The sequence below is a fragment of the Camponotus vicinus genome, unplaced genomic scaffold (genome assembly GCF_025532165.1).
Source record: "Camponotus vicinus isolate PSW18456_S1 unplaced genomic scaffold, iyCamVici1.0 SCAF_12, whole genome shotgun sequence".
NCBI classification, from domain to species: Eukaryota; Metazoa; Arthropoda; class Insecta; order Hymenoptera; family Formicidae; genus Camponotus; species Camponotus vicinus.
The window spans coordinates 14,122,896-14,139,524 of NW_028141948.1; the positions used below are offsets into that span (position 1 = coordinate 14,122,896).

Consider the following 16,629-nt stretch of genomic DNA (forward strand, 5'->3'; position numbering starts at 1 on the left):
GAGCTTCCGCCACTATTACGTGGCGGCTGACTCTTTATAGTCTTTTAATTAGAGCCACTTTGTAGAACGAGGACGAGAAGGGTTAGGAATGCCGACTGGAAAGTTCTTTAATTTGCCCAATAAATCAGCGAACAGTTCTCTGGCACGGTGCAAAAACGTTTATCTCACGTGCGGTTTTGCGCGCTGTGATTCTGTGATTGTTTCCGATCGCGTTTTCACGATTTGACGATTTCGCGACATTTCACTTTTTCACAATTGACAAGATCGATATATTTTTTAATAAATTTACAACGTTATTTTTCGATAAATCGCCTGCGCGCGATTCAATTTTAAAATTTCACACATTTCATTCGTTATCGTGCTGGAACAATGAATAGATTTCTCTACTTGGTATTCTGTTCCTTCTGCATTGATTAATATTTTACAAATCGCGACGATGAGACTAGATTTTTGGCACGATCAATTTCGCGGAGAGAGAGACACGTTTCGCTCGATAAAGTTCCTGATTAAAGTGCTCGCGTGTGTAACAAAGTTCCATATAGAGTATCCATATGTTTCCAACTTAATCTAACTCGACCCCGGGAAAACTTGAAGTTTTGCGAGATATTTGATCGCGCCCGCTGTTCTCTTCCAGCGGATTCTTCCTACCCCGGGGCAATAAATTTTTCGCGTCTACTCGTAAGCCGCGATCGGCCGCAAAATAATATGCGGCCGGTTTGGCCCTCATGTTTGGCTGATCGGCGGCTGATTACACGTGTTCCGCGCCAATGGCGGGAGCGCATGATAAAGCTGGCGGATGGCCGGGGCAGAAGGCCAGACACAGCCTCAATCACCGCAACCTGCTGGTCAGCCTAATCCGCCATAGTGGCCACCCATTCAAAATCAATAGATAATTTCGGCCCCTCTGTACTACGTTGTATGTGCAAGATGACGTACACGCAAAGAGAGGTATTTAACAGCAGTCGTTCTTTCGGATCGAGTAATAAAATTTGAGCAGCTAATCATCCTTGTCTGTATAATGTCAAATGTCATAAAAGGATAAAATACCATATTTTAGATAGATAAGTAACATAGCAGATTTTAAATAAATAAATAATATAGCACATTTTAGTAAATAAATATTATTTATAAAAATTAACAACATATCTAATATCGAAATTCTCGCAAAAATAACGATATTCGTTCCGCTCTCTTCTCGGCTAAGACAGACGGGGAAATGCCAAAGATTATCGTATCGCTATATCAGTCATCCTGTATACGACGTTGTAGAACGCGAATCCTTTGCATCGTATGGGTAGCAACCGCGCGACATGTTTTGCTCACATCACCGAAGCATTAAGGCGCGTTTTAGCCCTCTATTCGGCGGAGACTAAGTCCGCCTGTAACCCCTCCGTCGTCTCCACCTTGCAGCCTAACGCCGACGACGTTTCACCCTACCCAGTGGCATGAATATTCAGAACCTGCGCCCCGTTCAATATGAATGCCGTTGATCTCGACGAGCCACGTCTCTGTGCCGTTTGCGTTTACGCACACCCGCCAAGAGACGGATGCGGCCAAGCCGGTCGCGTGGTCCCGGATAAATAGTATTAACGACAAAGATTACCATAGCCTCGCTCTTGGTAAACCGAGGCGAGCTCCTTCGGGATGAGATCTCTGTGTAACGCCTGTGTGAACGAGACGAGAGAGAGACGATGCTCGCTCAATATGCCGTATCCACGCGTAGGGATTACTTCGTATGCGTGAAGTGTGGAAGTAATATCCAACCTTTCGAAGAATCTATCTCTCTGATGCTTTCAGTGAACTTCATCCCGAACTTATCGCACGTTATGCGCTTCACGTATGAAGGATCGAGAAGTCTGGCCGTGGTGTAGATGCTACGTGCTCACGGAGGAGTTTTTTGCAATTCCAGACTTTATTTTAGGAAGATGCAATTTCAGATTCCATTGAAAAAAATACAAAAATAAGAAATGACATTCGTTGATTTAGCAGCAAAAATCGCAACAAAATAGCAAATTCAAATATACGACATGATTAAATGTTAATTTATTATGTATATATATATATTAATTTTCTGCTTCATTTATCCCTCTAAATTGAAAAGAATATCCTAAAGTTCGTAAAATAAAAGAATATAAAAAGAAAGTTCTCAAAATATTAAATAATAAAGGTATTTGGGATGTTTATTTATATTAAGTAGTAAAAATATTTAGAATTTTTACTTAATATTAATCTTTGAAATAAGAGCTTAAAACTTTTTAAATTAAACAAAGAACTATAATTGCGGCATTAAGTGCTTCTTAAGGAGCAAATAAACAGTTGAGAAACATTTTAATACTAAAATTGAAAGAAAAAACAATTAATTGCATTGCATTAAATTAACGATACGGACATTGCAACGTTTTGGATTATTTTTTCAATTCATTTCAACATAAATTTCTACGCTAAAAAATTTCTATAGTAATTAATTCGAGAATATTATATATCAAGTCATTGTTACATTATACATAACGTTATAGTATTTCATATTGTGATGAAAATCTATAAAAATTCAATATTTTTTAATTTATTTGCAGAAATTTCTGAAAATGAATAATTAATTCTAGTATATTTATTTTTTGTTTAAATTCGCTATATATTCGCTATATTTATTTTTCGAAATGGGAGCATAATGTTAAATTAATACTCTCATCATATTACAATTTCCTACTAATTAGTGCAGCAATTCAAGATTTGTGCAACAAATTAACAATAAATGAATATTTAATTAAGCCAAATATACAAATTTAATTTCTCGTCATAGAAATACTAATTTAACAAAGATTAAAAAGTGCATTTTATAACAAAATTTTATTAAATCCAAAAATGCGCAAATAAAATACAACATTAATTATATTTTCATGTTTAAAAAATGTCATCGTCAAGAAAACCCAAACAGAAAGAAGACAATATTTTTTTAATCTGTTTAATAAATATAATCAAAATGTGTGTACTTTGTGTAACTAAAAAAAGATACAATTCTATCAAGATGTAGGCCATCTTTTTACATATATGCTTGTATATATATATATATGTATCAGACAACAAGAAGTATATTTTATTTTAGAAAACAATTAAAGAGAAGACAAAATATTTAGACAAAATATTAATATAAGAAAAATAATTTTTGATAAAATATAACTTTAGAAAACAAGTTGCAATAATATTACTATTCTCCAATACGTTCAAAAAGAAAAATTTACGGCATAAAAAAGGTTGGGAAACACTGATGTAATCAATGCTGCAAGGACGCTTTAAGAGAATTGCGCAGTTGGTGCTATAGGAGTTTCGATAATGCGCGTGGGACAAAAAGACTAAGGAAAACGGATGCATAGTGAATGATGGAAGAGAAGTCAGAGGTTTATGCAGGTAGATAGGTGGCAGTACAGACAGCATTGCGCCGCGTTGCTTTGAGAGTCCGACCCCCCGACACCGCGAAAGTTCAATCAAGCTAAACAACGTTTCTGTCCGGCCGTGCTGGCCAAAAAGCGAACTGCCGTTCACGGACGGCCAACTGCGGCAGGCCGGGCTGGCTGGCCAGCCAACCTTTCCCCAATGTCGGTCTGGCCTCACACCAACTTCAAACGCGTATGAAATCGCGCTATCGTGCTAGCGAGCAGCGCGTGGCGGAACTCACGGGACCGGACGAATTTTTATCGAGTATCTGAAGCCCTCCCCAAGAGAGAACGAATGATCGCACTTCGAAGACATTACGGACGATTTCGAAGAATTGCGGACGATAGAGAATCCTAGTGGAAAATGTACGATATTCGCTTTTGATTATAGATTCATTCTTCTGATAAATAGTTTATGTCTGTGTGTGAATGAGAAGTACTGTTAAAAAAATTATGAGGATTTTCGTCGTAAAATAATCATTAAATTCGAAGATTAATAAAAAAAGAAAAAGTGCAGACTTTTAAATTCCGAACACGTCATGTTTTATTGTAACATGTATATTATTAAACTAAAAAATTATATTAATTACTCGTGCACACACACACATACAGATTTGATTTGTTATCTACAATGATAAAGTGCCAAAAGTGATTAAACCGATGTCACCAGTCTCGCAACAATCTATCTGTATATCTCGATAATTTACGAACGTCCTTGGCAATATCTTTGACCGACCCTAACTATTCGTCATCGATTTCGTAGACAGACGACGCTTGCAGATCACCGATTTTGACAGTTGATCATCGTAGTAGATTCGAGACACATTGATATACGATGGGTACTTGCTTCGATTCTACACAGAATAGCACATAGCGAGAACCAAAGGCGACGATGGCAGAGCGGACGCCAGATTGATCGGAGCCAAGGGTGGTTATGTCAGTGACGTGAGTTAGGAGGGGAAAGAGGAGAAGAGCTTATGGGTTGACTGGGGTCGTCGTCCGGCTTTACACTCCCATACGTGTCCTTTATCCCGTTTTCTCGTGCTTACCCGTTTTTTTATATCTGCTCATCATCATTCTTTTCACTTAATCATATTGAAATTACATTTTTATTTCGCACAAAATTCAATACAAAGAATTAAATTTATAAATAATCTTTTGTCATAATTATTTACTTTTCAAGAATAACGAAGAATGTAATGTACAAATTAAAATTATATTTGCAACGCGAAAACATTTCTCGCGAGCTTCATTATTTACAACTCGATAATAGTGTGCGATATATTTATATATCGTAAATACGCGTTGACAATGATAATGAAATCGAACGCGTGCGTGCCCGAGAATATCTTGCCGCATTAAAACGTGCCGCACGAATGTCGTGTGCCGCCGAGAAACAAATAGGCAGTTCGGTACCATTTGTTTGAGAGCGGCGTGTGGTGGGCGGAAAAGTTTGAAAGTGGAATTGAAAGCAAAGCGCCACGGCACGTAAACCGTGTTCGCCACTTGCAGCCACACACCTTGATTCGTAAGTAATGTTTGAGAGTAACGATTCAATTCGTGCGATCGACACGTGTTGTACGATAGACGATAGGATCATGCTCCTCGTTGTATCCGCGATTCGGTAAATTACGAGAAGTCAACGCGCCATTATTCGCCTTTTTCCCCTTAAGGTAATGCCTAGTTTCGCGATAAGAGAAAAACCTCAAAGGAGGGAGCCAAGTTTCGCTTTTCCTTCCCTGGCTCTAGCCTTTGCCTCTTTCCGTTTAATTTCTAATCTCTTTTCTGCTTCTCGTTTTATCTTGATTAAAAGTATTGCGTTTCAACCTTCGTGCTCTGTCTTTCTTCCCTTTTCTGATTGCCCCCTATCCCGATTCTAAGCTTTATTTTATTTCCTCGATTATTTCCACTCTTCGTAGGTACTACCCTCACGTATTCCTCCTCATTTTCCACTCTCACACGAAATCACGCGTTTTACTAACACGCGCGTCATCATCTACATTTACGCGCTCGTACACAATAGCACCAAGATCCCTTTTCTCAGTTAGTTCCTGGTCCTCTGAACGCTGGCATTATTTTGCTTGGTGGACCCCTTTGTTTCGGTCCATTCTATTGAACTGCGGGTGAGATAATACGTCCTGTGCACCCTTGCGCCCGACACGTCGCTTCGAAACAAATCCGCATTCTCGCTTTCCAATAATTCGCAGTTTTATCCTAACACCTCTACTAATCTACTTATCTATCTACGGGACAACCATTACATCTTCCGCGACGAAACGGCAATTCCGCATTCGAGCTTGCGAGGATCGATATTACATTCTACGCAGTAAATCCCATATGACACGTAACGTCGTGACCGGTCACGAAAGTCTCACCGAGCTGTTTTCGCTCTGCTAACGTCGAGATCGATTATGCGAGGGATGGCCGAGCATCTAGGAAGGATGGGGAAAGGGGGGATAAATACGGGCGTGCAACTTCTAGGATGTAAAGGTCGAGGCACCGCCGGTATTAGCTAACCACGGGCTTATGTATCTCGGAGTAAATTCCGAACTGCGAGGCATCTAGGATAATATTATGCTGTGCTGACATCTTTGGTGTTAGCCAGACCGTCCGTTACACAACATCAAACTACCAGCCAAACCCCTAGCCTTCCTTTACCCTTCTCCCATACAGGCGGAGCCCAAGCCAAGTCGATAGCCCGCCGAGATCCTGCGGTCACCCCTTACGGGAAAGACCAAAGGAGTTGCTTGCTCTGTCCATCTCCCTTCTCCGACGAAAGCGAGACGGGAAGGGAAGGAAGCGAATGCGGAAGGAAGAGAAGCCGAAGAGAGACGGAGCATGACCTTGCGAGAGAAGGCTAGGAATGCCGACTGACCGAACACTACACCTTAGCAAGGCTCTGTTACGAAGCTTTCAAATTACGGCACAGTTCCGTCCAAGAAGCCAGAATTCGAATTAACGAGACGAGCAACAGAAACGAGCACACCTGAGCTTGGTATATTTTGCTAAACAACAGTTAAGTGCAACTACAACATGAAAACACAAAGCGGATCTTGTTTTCGTCTGCTTGCAATACTATTAGATCTAACAAGTTCACATACAAATAAACCTTATTTAGCCTTTACCAAGTTTCATATCTCAATAATATATGTCAGAAAATTAAATACCTGAGTTTTAAATATTAAAGCTCGTTTAAAATATCGTTATTACGATCAGATTGTAATATTTCAAAATTATTTGCTCTTATCACATACCATTTCAAAACAGTAAATGATCGATAGAAATAATCAAGCGATTGCCATGCGAAAGAAAAAAAACGGTATGCATAAATGAAAACGGTCTCGTGTATTTCTAATCTCATTTTGATGTCGTTTAAATTTATGGTAGCAACGTAAATACTTCTCGTACTCCACATACCTCGGCCAGGGCCTTCCTATACATAATAATATCGAGGTATGCCTATTCAAAGATGAAAGACCTATATTTACTGACATATTTTACGTATATAAAATATCCTAGAATCCTACATATATAAAATTCCTCTAACATTTGTGTGTGGGAAGTTTTCCATACATATATATATATATATATATATATATATATATATATATATATATATATATCAAAATTTATGATATAAACATTCTAAATGAAGTCTAGTTATTTAGTATACGATGCAATGAATAATGATGTACAATATTCTCATATTTATTAATAATAATTATTATAAAATTAACGCTCTTTTCGTATGTGTCCATTTAGATTGACTATTCTCGATGCAAGCAGAGAACAAAAATGCTACCAACGAACCTCGAGCCGAGGCGCTACGAAAGTTGGCAGCGGAACACTCCCAGAGGATAGTCGGCATACAATATTTGAAACAGAAAACCATCGGGGATGTTGCGCGCCACGCTATGCAGCTACGTTGAATGCATCAGCGTGTCCCACGGCAGCCAGACTACCATCAAGTATGTATGGAATGATATGATTTTCGTTTAATTAAAACTGTAATAACTGTTCTCCTGTCCGCATTCCACAACGTGAGTATTAAAATATATGGCGTATTATAGTTAGCGACCTCGTGACTGGAAACGAATGAAAAATACAAGAAAAAGAGAGACACGTTCGCGTATAGTCGAACAAAGAGATGCATCAGATTGGAATGTATTATATACGATCGCGTTATATACGATCTTCTTCTCCCTTGTACATAAGATATCTACATCGCAACCACACATGAACAGATTTCGAGTTCACGCATCTTATTTCGCGCAACCGCACGATTTTACGTAAAACCGATATGCGTGAAATCTATAATATATCTCGCGGATGAAATATAATAAAGGACGGTATTTCCCCGGGGAATAAAATATGATATTAAACGACCATCAGAGAGAAGTGATATCCGAATGGAGAATGTTGCTCGACAAAGGGGGTGGCTCAATAGACCAGGACGAAAACGAGGCTTTGTGTTGGCGGAGGCCGGCGAGTATGTGCTGCGCTGAAGGAAGAGAGGAAGGAAGGTGACGAGAATGGAAAATAAACGTAGCGATGATGCCCCGAGTTTGAAACAATTAACATAACAAAGCGAGGCGTGCCGAGCGGAGGGGGCAAAGAGAGACGGCCAGAAAGGGTGGATACGTGGAACCAAAGGCAAGGAGAAAGGGGGAAGAGGAAAACACGGGCGCGTTTCTCTTGAGATTTTGGCACCGTTTCCACCGTCGACGGCAGCCTATTCTAACTTGTGGTATTCGAAAACATTTTCCCCGACCGGCGTAAACGGATCCGACGTGAACAGCTGAAGGGCCACACGGCGTGAAGAAAACTTTCCTCCGTCACCTGCCGTTGTCACAGTTTTACGGTCGGTTCCGCTATAACACGCGATGTGTTATCACAAAAATGCAAGACATTGACTTGTCTTCACGCAGTCTTTAATCTAATCGATGTGATCAATTATTATCACGTTGAAATAAGCATCGTAAACATTTCCATTCAATATAAAATTGCAATAAAAATTGCAAGCTTATAAAAATTTTTGGATAAGGAAAATATCAGAAAGAATACTATAAATCAAAATATTTGCAATATTTTCGCGACAAATATTTCTTTACATGCCCTTGAATATTTATAGAGAAACTAAATGTACTGGCATGTAAAAATTTCACTTCTTAGAAAATGACGATAGAATGCAAATACTTTGGAAGATGCAATTTTTCGTACTTTCTGTAACGTTAAAGAACAATGTAATCTGTTTGTCGCGTTATACATGCATCACGTCGGATCGAGTGAGAGAAAATTTTTCAGCCGGTACGTTTGAAAGCGGGTCGATTTACCAGCATCTTCAGTGTTCCTCGTCATTTTCCCTCGCAGGTGAGAATAGTACGGCTTATTTGATTAAGGCACATTCAAAGCGTCATGCATGTAATCGTATAAACTGCTTTTGATGTGTAAGAGCTCTTGCGCTCGTGTCTACGTCTGGATAAGAGACTCGCACCCTTCGTTCGTTCGCCTTTCCATCTCTGCTTGTTTTTCATAATGCTGCCGCAAACGAGCGCGATATCTCAGTTTTGCATAAAAATAAATATCCCTTTCATTAAAAAAACACGCTACATAATATAGCGAAAAAATAAAACTAGATAACACGTGGGTAACACGATTAATATGATCAAATAATCATTCGTTAATCTTGTTACTTCTAAATTAAGCTTACCAAAGAAATAACACCATGCCCATAAGTCTAGCGTGAATAATGCGGCGCGCGTGACTACGAAATATTTAACCCTTCTCTTACCTCTCCTTCCGTGTTCAAAGAGTTTATAATGGCGCAATCTTGCGCTAACATTTGCGACATATTGGCATTCAAGTAACATTTGCGTGATAATCTCGAGTTACGTAAGAAGATATTCATACAATGAATATGCATTTCTGTATGCAAACTTAATCCATAAGAAAGATGACAATGATATTTCAATTATTTTAAGAACGTCAAATCTCTGAGAAAATGAGGGAGAGAGAAAGAGATGTCGTTAAAAAAAATATTTCAAAACACGCACGCGTGTATATATTTGTGTGTGTGTGTGTGTGTGTGTGTGTGTGTGTGTGTGTGTGTGTGTGTGTGTGTGTGTGTGTATGTGATGATAAAAGTTCTACGAAAGCAACATAGCATAAATAAAAAAATAGTTTACAAGAAAAATCGTAAAAATGAGATGATGCATTGAAACGCGTGTCATGTCTGACTGTACACTGTCCTTATCTACTTTAATATCGCGCTTCCTAAGTAGAACGCGGCGTTATACGCTCAGACGTAGCTGTTCCCGTAACATACTTCTATGAGAAGTTCTCTCCGAGAACTTTCACCATATTAACCCAATATCAGCCATATGGTTTAGAATCAGGTTAACAACCGTTCAGCGAGGTATCTTCCCTGGCGCCGAGAGGCACGGAGATTATCGGCCATCAATCTGATTTAACGTCATTACGCAAAATAATAGCCTGGCATATCCAATTGATTACACAAGTTTTCACGCCTATATGCAAGTAAATCGAGCACGCGCGTTTTATCATATATTATATATATTATTAAATATATAAATTATTATTTATATCACAAAGATATAACACATGAAAAGTGTGTTCCACAAGATTTGTACATTTTCATATCTCTAGATATTTCCTGACAAATTTAACGTTAAATATCATTGTAAAGATCGAATGGAGAGAAACCGAGGAGGAGTAATGCGTTGAGTTATCTTACTTCGAAGTTGCAGTTTCAATTCATCTCCTATCCCGACTTCCGCGATCACGGATCCGTAAATTAACGGCATTTCGGACGCGTCTTCGATCGCCAGCCATTCATAAATCTATCCGCCGTATCGCTCTCGTCCATTAGCATCTCGTCGTGCGTAGAATCGCAGCGAGGACAGCATATCCTGCAGTTTGTCCCGGTATCGCAGTTTGAGTAACACACCGCGCAGAGGCAACCAGTCAGCGTTGGTGGGAAGTATAAAATGTCAATACGTTTACCGGCGGGCCATTGTTGAGCTTGATCTATGTTTATGGGCGTAACGGCGTAGGTCGTCGCCGCCGTCGCGTTGCATACAGAGCAACGGAGCGCGTAGAAAGCGCGCGAGAGTATCTCTTTCTGTAATGTTCCGGCCGTAATAATACAAAGGCGGTCCCCGATTCCTGCTCGTGCTCGCGAATATATATGCCGGCACTTTGTGAGAGCGTACGTGAAACACTTTGACACATGTCGACGTTGTTAGGCGAGTTTCGGTAATTGCTATCTCTGTCTTTCGGCGAGATATTCACGTACAAAAGAAAATTTAATTAATTCGTCATTTGATTGTAGCTGGATAATATGCAGAAAGTGCAATTCCGTGAAATTAATGGTTATTAAAAAATTTATATATATTATTTACACGCAAAGAGGATTATCTCTATCTCCTGCAAAGTCATCGATATAACCGAAAAAGTTATTTGCACAAGAAATTATCTCCCTTCGTGCTGTGTATCCGAGATCCGTGTGCTCGCTATCTTATGCACACGTGTCTACGAATTGTCTATATGTGTGACTGTGTCGGTGTGCATAACCCGCGCCTGGACCATTGCGATATCGCTTGCGATAATGCATATGCCTCGTGCAAATCTGCCGGTCGAACGATCATCCCCCGTTACAGCGATGATTAGTCTCCCTCGACTTTACACATTCACACGCGAAATAACATCACGACAGAAGATGTGTAGTTCGTGAGAATAATATTCCTCTCAATCCACTTAAAAAAATTGCGTAGAGGCAATAAAACCATCTAGTGGATCTCGTGGTGGCGTTTGAGTATTTTCTCAGTTCAGATTATTTTCCGTCTTTCACCCTCGACGCTATACGATACGTAGAAGAAAATTGCCGAGCGTAAAAAAAAGAGTTGTAGAGCGAGTCGCTCGTTTGCTTTGTTCGGTATATCGCAGGCAGGTTCGATGAAATTGAGAGAGAAAGAGAGAGAGAGAAAGGGAGGAGAAGGGTTTGAGGTGCCAGAGACTCGCCGGGGGAATGAAACCTGATTTAGGACTGCGGTCCAGAAATCTCCCAAGAGACCCTCCGGGCTGACCACCGCGCACTCGCTTCGCTTTCCAGTGTCCCTCCGAGTGCGATCCTCGGCCTCCACTACCACTACCTTCTCTCCACCGGCTCTTCGATGTTCCACGTCCAATGTCCCTGTGTCCCTAGACGCCAACAAGTGCGACTCTTTACCAACATCGCGTCCGAAATGCGTCCGGAATATCAAAAACCATACCAAGTATTGCAGCGAGATATGTTATACTAAAAAAACCGTTTAACCACTTTGATCGAGGGAATAGCGTAAACAGAGAGATAACGTAAATTAAATTATATTTTTTTATCTGTATAAAGTATCTGATATTTCGTAAATAAATATTGTAACATTGTACTTGTTTTTCTTCTATTTCGCAGAATTAACGAAGAAAAAGTTAGTATAAACTCGATCCAATGTTTCGTTTCATTTAAATCAAGTGTTTTTTTTTTCTCCTTCGAGGAAATACTTTATGGGAGTAGCGGAAAAGAGAGCAAATTTTAATAGAGAGACAATTTTTCAGCGAACGAAGAATTTTTATGCTTGATATATTTATTTCATACTTGTTTGAAACTTTCCTCATACAATACCTAGATTCGACTACTTTTATATCGAGTGGATCCTTGCGAAAGCATAGAACGAAGCGCAAACCGGCCGAAGGCAAAGTTTCAGACGAGGGCCACGGGAAAGAAGGGAAATATAGCGAACGCGGGGAGGAAAAAGGAGGAAGGAAGGAAGACGCTCCTGGCACAGCCTGGCGTGTAGGTTACTACGTGCCTGTTCGCCGAGGCATCCCGTGACCGTGGTCTGGCTTAAGATTCGGGTCAGGCTGTAACCTGTCTCGATTGCAAATATAGGGAAACACTCTTCAAACGCTGCCAAAACCAAAACTCAAGTGGCACTGGGCGCGGAGTGCCACGACGCGACAAAAAACGTGGAAGTTTAATCGACTTTTATCACGGTTTCCTTCCTCGGATCCTGCAATTTTCAGCGCGCGTATAACTCATTGAAAAATCCTTCAACCAGCCAATAACATTTCAAAGCCGAAGATGATAGTTTACCACGCCGTTCAGTCTGATAGAACCGTAACCTTTAAACTTTTCCCAGTTCGCTCGCCAGCTACTCTTCTTTCAAAGCACGAATTTGATGGCTAAAGAGTTATGCAGCGTGAATACTTCACCATTGATATGTCATTAGTAAGTGAGCCATCAGAATTCCAATATCCAAAATCTTATATTTCTATTAACGGAGCATTTCTGCACGAGTATCGTATATACTTGTTTGTGATATTAGACCATTAGCGATAAATTTCTTTATCGCTGTAAACAATATCCCGACTGGTAAAAAATAGGCGTTTCGCTTAAAAACGCTCAAAGCATGCAATGTTACGGAAAAATAGCACACCCTTTGTCACCGGATATGAATCTTATTGAGCATACTTGGAATATGCTCTCACGGCGGTGCAAGAATGCACCCGCGAAGCGGCGAAAGCTCGCAGCTGCAGTCACTGAAGAATGGGCCGACATACCGCGAGAAGTTCTTCGCCATCTTTTTTCGAGGCTCGCGCCGTCATGTAAAATTGTGGAGGTAGAAAATGTAAAATTCGTGCAAGTCGGCGGATATTAAAACGAGGATAGCCCGCGGAGCATAAATCGTGTCAAGTATCTACGCAATAACTTATACCTTTTCATTTCCATCTCTCGCGCGCCCTTCATAAATAGATATACAACGAGCGATGCAAAGTAGCTGTCCTCGAGAAAAAAATAATATTCAATTGTCTCGTTTTAAATCCAATAATTCGCGATTTAAAATTAATTCTTTTGATACAAAATGATAGCATATAATAAATATATTATATAGAAACAAAATAATTTAGAAAAAGTTTGTCACAACACTTGAAAATATATCATTCATGTAATAAACTCATTATTAAATAGTGACACGCAATGTAATTTCGTCCCAATTTTGTAGGAATAATGCTTTCAAAAAGAAACGCTTCAAATATTTTATAAACTTTGGAAATGAAAAAACGGTATGTGTGTGAAGTAACGATATGTTTCGTGCGCAGATACAATAAATTATCAATCGAACTGCAAAAAATACTTTTTCTCAATAATTCAATACCTGGTTGATAGAGATAAAGATCCGCGGCGCGCGGCCACACAATCGCCGAGCGCTCCACGCTGCCTGCTTGATTCCGCGTGCTTGCGGATCCCTGGAGTTCTACGAAGTTTCGCAAGCCACGAGTGAGCCGCCGTGTCTCGGTCTCGTAGTCACAATCGTGCTCGCGAATCGTCGTCGTCTTCACGAGTCCTCGTCGTCCCCTTCAACGGAGTCGCGATGGAGATTCGTCATCCCTCACCTTCTATTCGAGACATGAACGACTCATTCACAGAAATTCGTGGTCGTCCTACACAAACGATGCCAGTCCTCACAAACAAACACTCACCGAGTACAGTTGACGTTCGCACGGATTATGTCGAGCGTGCCCGGAGGCAGCATAAATACCGCGTACTACTTATGAGCGCGAGGAGAATCCTCCTATTGCCGCGTAATCACCCACGACGAGTCTAAATGCGCGAGGGTGGCGCAACCACGAGCGCCGCCGGTACGCATCCGACGACCACGTGAGCTAAGAGCGATCCGATTCGACTCCACGTGTCTTCGGATGAAGTCGCACTTCGGAGGATCGCTTGGACCGACTGGCGAAAAGCGTCGAATTGATTCGCGTGACACTACAATGGAAAGGCAACCTCGATGTCCTAAGAAACCGCTCGAAGAAACGACACTGGCTCTCGCTTCACGGTCTGAATCCGAAATTGAACAACGTCGCGCCTGATCAGTACTCGTTACGTTTCGACACCAACGCGAGCGATAACGTTAGCAACATCACCATCGATACGCGGGGGAGGATCGTCGTTCCGAGAATCTCGTCACCCGCGGCGTCCCCGCAGTGAACGCTCCTCGTGCTAGGTGTTACTCGATTCCGAAACGCTGATACCGCCGGCGAGAGCGTCGACCGCGTGACTACCGACCGTCCTCCGCCTCGTCGTCGTCGTCGTACACATCAAGGAGAGGAAACAGCGTCACTTCGGAAGCGTAGCGGAGCGACGAGCGGACGCGGGAAGGAGAACTCGCGAAAGCTGACTGACGGCGACAACAACGCGTCCTTTCCCACTGACAAAAATCCGTTTGTAATCCGTCCGAGATGCGTGCCCCGTCCGGATCACGGACCGACGAACGGGGTGAGCGACGACAGGGCGAGGGAGTAAAGGGGAAAGAGAAGAAGGGGCACGACGCGCTGCGTGATCCAGCTGATCGTTCGTCGTGCGTCGTGCGAACGGCGATTTAACTCGTGCACTCGATGCCGTCTCCTTTGCCAAAACGTGGAGATGGTGTACACTGCGGTCGCTCTCCGCACACTGAGAATAGCTGACGTCACGAGCCCACCACGCGGAGGTGGTCTTGCGAGCGACCGTTTCGCGCCGGCGCCCGCGGCGCTGCAATCCCTATAGGCACCCACAGTGCCAGTACAACCCTGCGCGCCGGTGTGTTCTCTCTCTCCTCTCCTCTCTCTCCTTCTCCCTCTACCAATTTTGCCTATATATATTCCACCCACCAATACCACACCGGCTCGACTCGTTCCACCTACGAACGGCAGTCGAGTAACGGTTTAACCGTCGACGGAGGAGCTAACACCTAATGGGGTTTTACGTTACGTCACGTTGGGCACAGTCAAAGAGAGCAAACCCGTGCTGCTTCCGCATACTGGATCGATTTCGAGACGGAAAAACGGGAACCCGTGACGAGTAATTGATTGTAACGCATGTACACGTTACAGCTCTCAAACTTACCTGATCTAAGCATGAGAGTCAGATACGTTTAGCGATCTGCAGAGCTAATCTATAACAAATATGATAGAAAAAATTATATATTAATAAATTTGTATGCATTATTTACTATAAGCTAGAATTATTTAATAAAAAAATTCTTTCTTGTGAAGAATTACATAGCAATAATATAAACATTATATTATTTATAAAGTTACAAGTTTTACTAAATAATATAAAAAAAAAAAACTAATACACATTTGAGAAATGCAAGAAAATATGCAATATATAATAATATCACAAATGTGCTTCAATCTGTATGAATTTATAATTATATCTGATGCGCATAAGTAGTAAAAACGACATGTGCTCAGACATCGAGCCATTATATAAGAACTTACTATCAAACCTTTACTATATCATTATTAATATATTAATATATTATTAAAATATTTTTAATTAAACAAAAAATGAGAGAAAGAAAAAAAGATATGTTGAATGATGAATAAATATAATTCATAGATAGATAAAAAAACGTTTGAAATTCAATGAAATATAATAAAAATTATATGTCCAATCACAATTTGATAAAATTATTAATAAAATAGTTTATATATTAATATTGAATTAATTTGCATACAATTGTGTAATACATTTGTATAATATATTGCACAATAATTTTTGATATGCACGCTTTAACAATTACTAATTAACAATTAGTCATTGTAAATGTATTCCATGTTGTGTTGTTATGTCGTGATGTTAATATGACCGCATATATATTACGAATGAAATACGTAATGAAAAGATTTAATAACATATATCACATTGGAACGATAAAGCACGAACTTGGTTAGTCAGACGATGCAATATTTTATCCATACTGATTTGAAAACAAAGGGATAAAACCGATTGGCCGTTGGTCTTGCGGCATTATCCATGATCCTCAAGCTGATCCTCCACAAACAGGAAACCCAAGGCACGAAATTCCGAAGAGAAAGCTTGGAAGCCCTATCGGACCGCCGTTATGGGTGGAAAGTTTCGAAGTTTCTTCCTAACTCCGTCAACTCCATAGGAACCGACGGAGAAATCCGAATCCGAGATGAAGGACCGGCAAGGATAACGCTACTCCGAGAATTTGCAAAAGTAGACAGTTTCGAAAGGGAAAGAGAAAAAGAGGGAAAGACAAATCTATTTTCGAACGTCGGGATACGTATCTCTTTTGACATCTATATTTATGGTATAAAGTTGAATTCTCGCTATGTGTTTTTAAACATTTTC

General features: G+C 40.7%; 1 protein-coding gene across 2 annotated transcripts in view; it reads right to left on the reverse strand.

The window, feature by feature from the left end:
- Nucleotides 1-16,629, reverse strand: part of LOC145963449 (CUGBP Elav-like family member 3) — a 151,748-nt gene that overhangs the window by 126,089 nt on the left and 9,030 nt on the right. Inside the window, exon 1 of one of the 2 annotated variants that reach the window (XR_014436172.1) lies at nucleotides 13,643-14,929. The exons of the other annotated variant lie outside the window; for it this stretch is intronic. The gene's annotated coding sequence lies outside the window, so the exon portion shown is untranslated. Of the gene's footprint in view, nucleotides 1-13,642; nucleotides 14,930-16,629 lie in introns of those variants that run through there. 2 annotated transcript variants of the gene reach the window in all.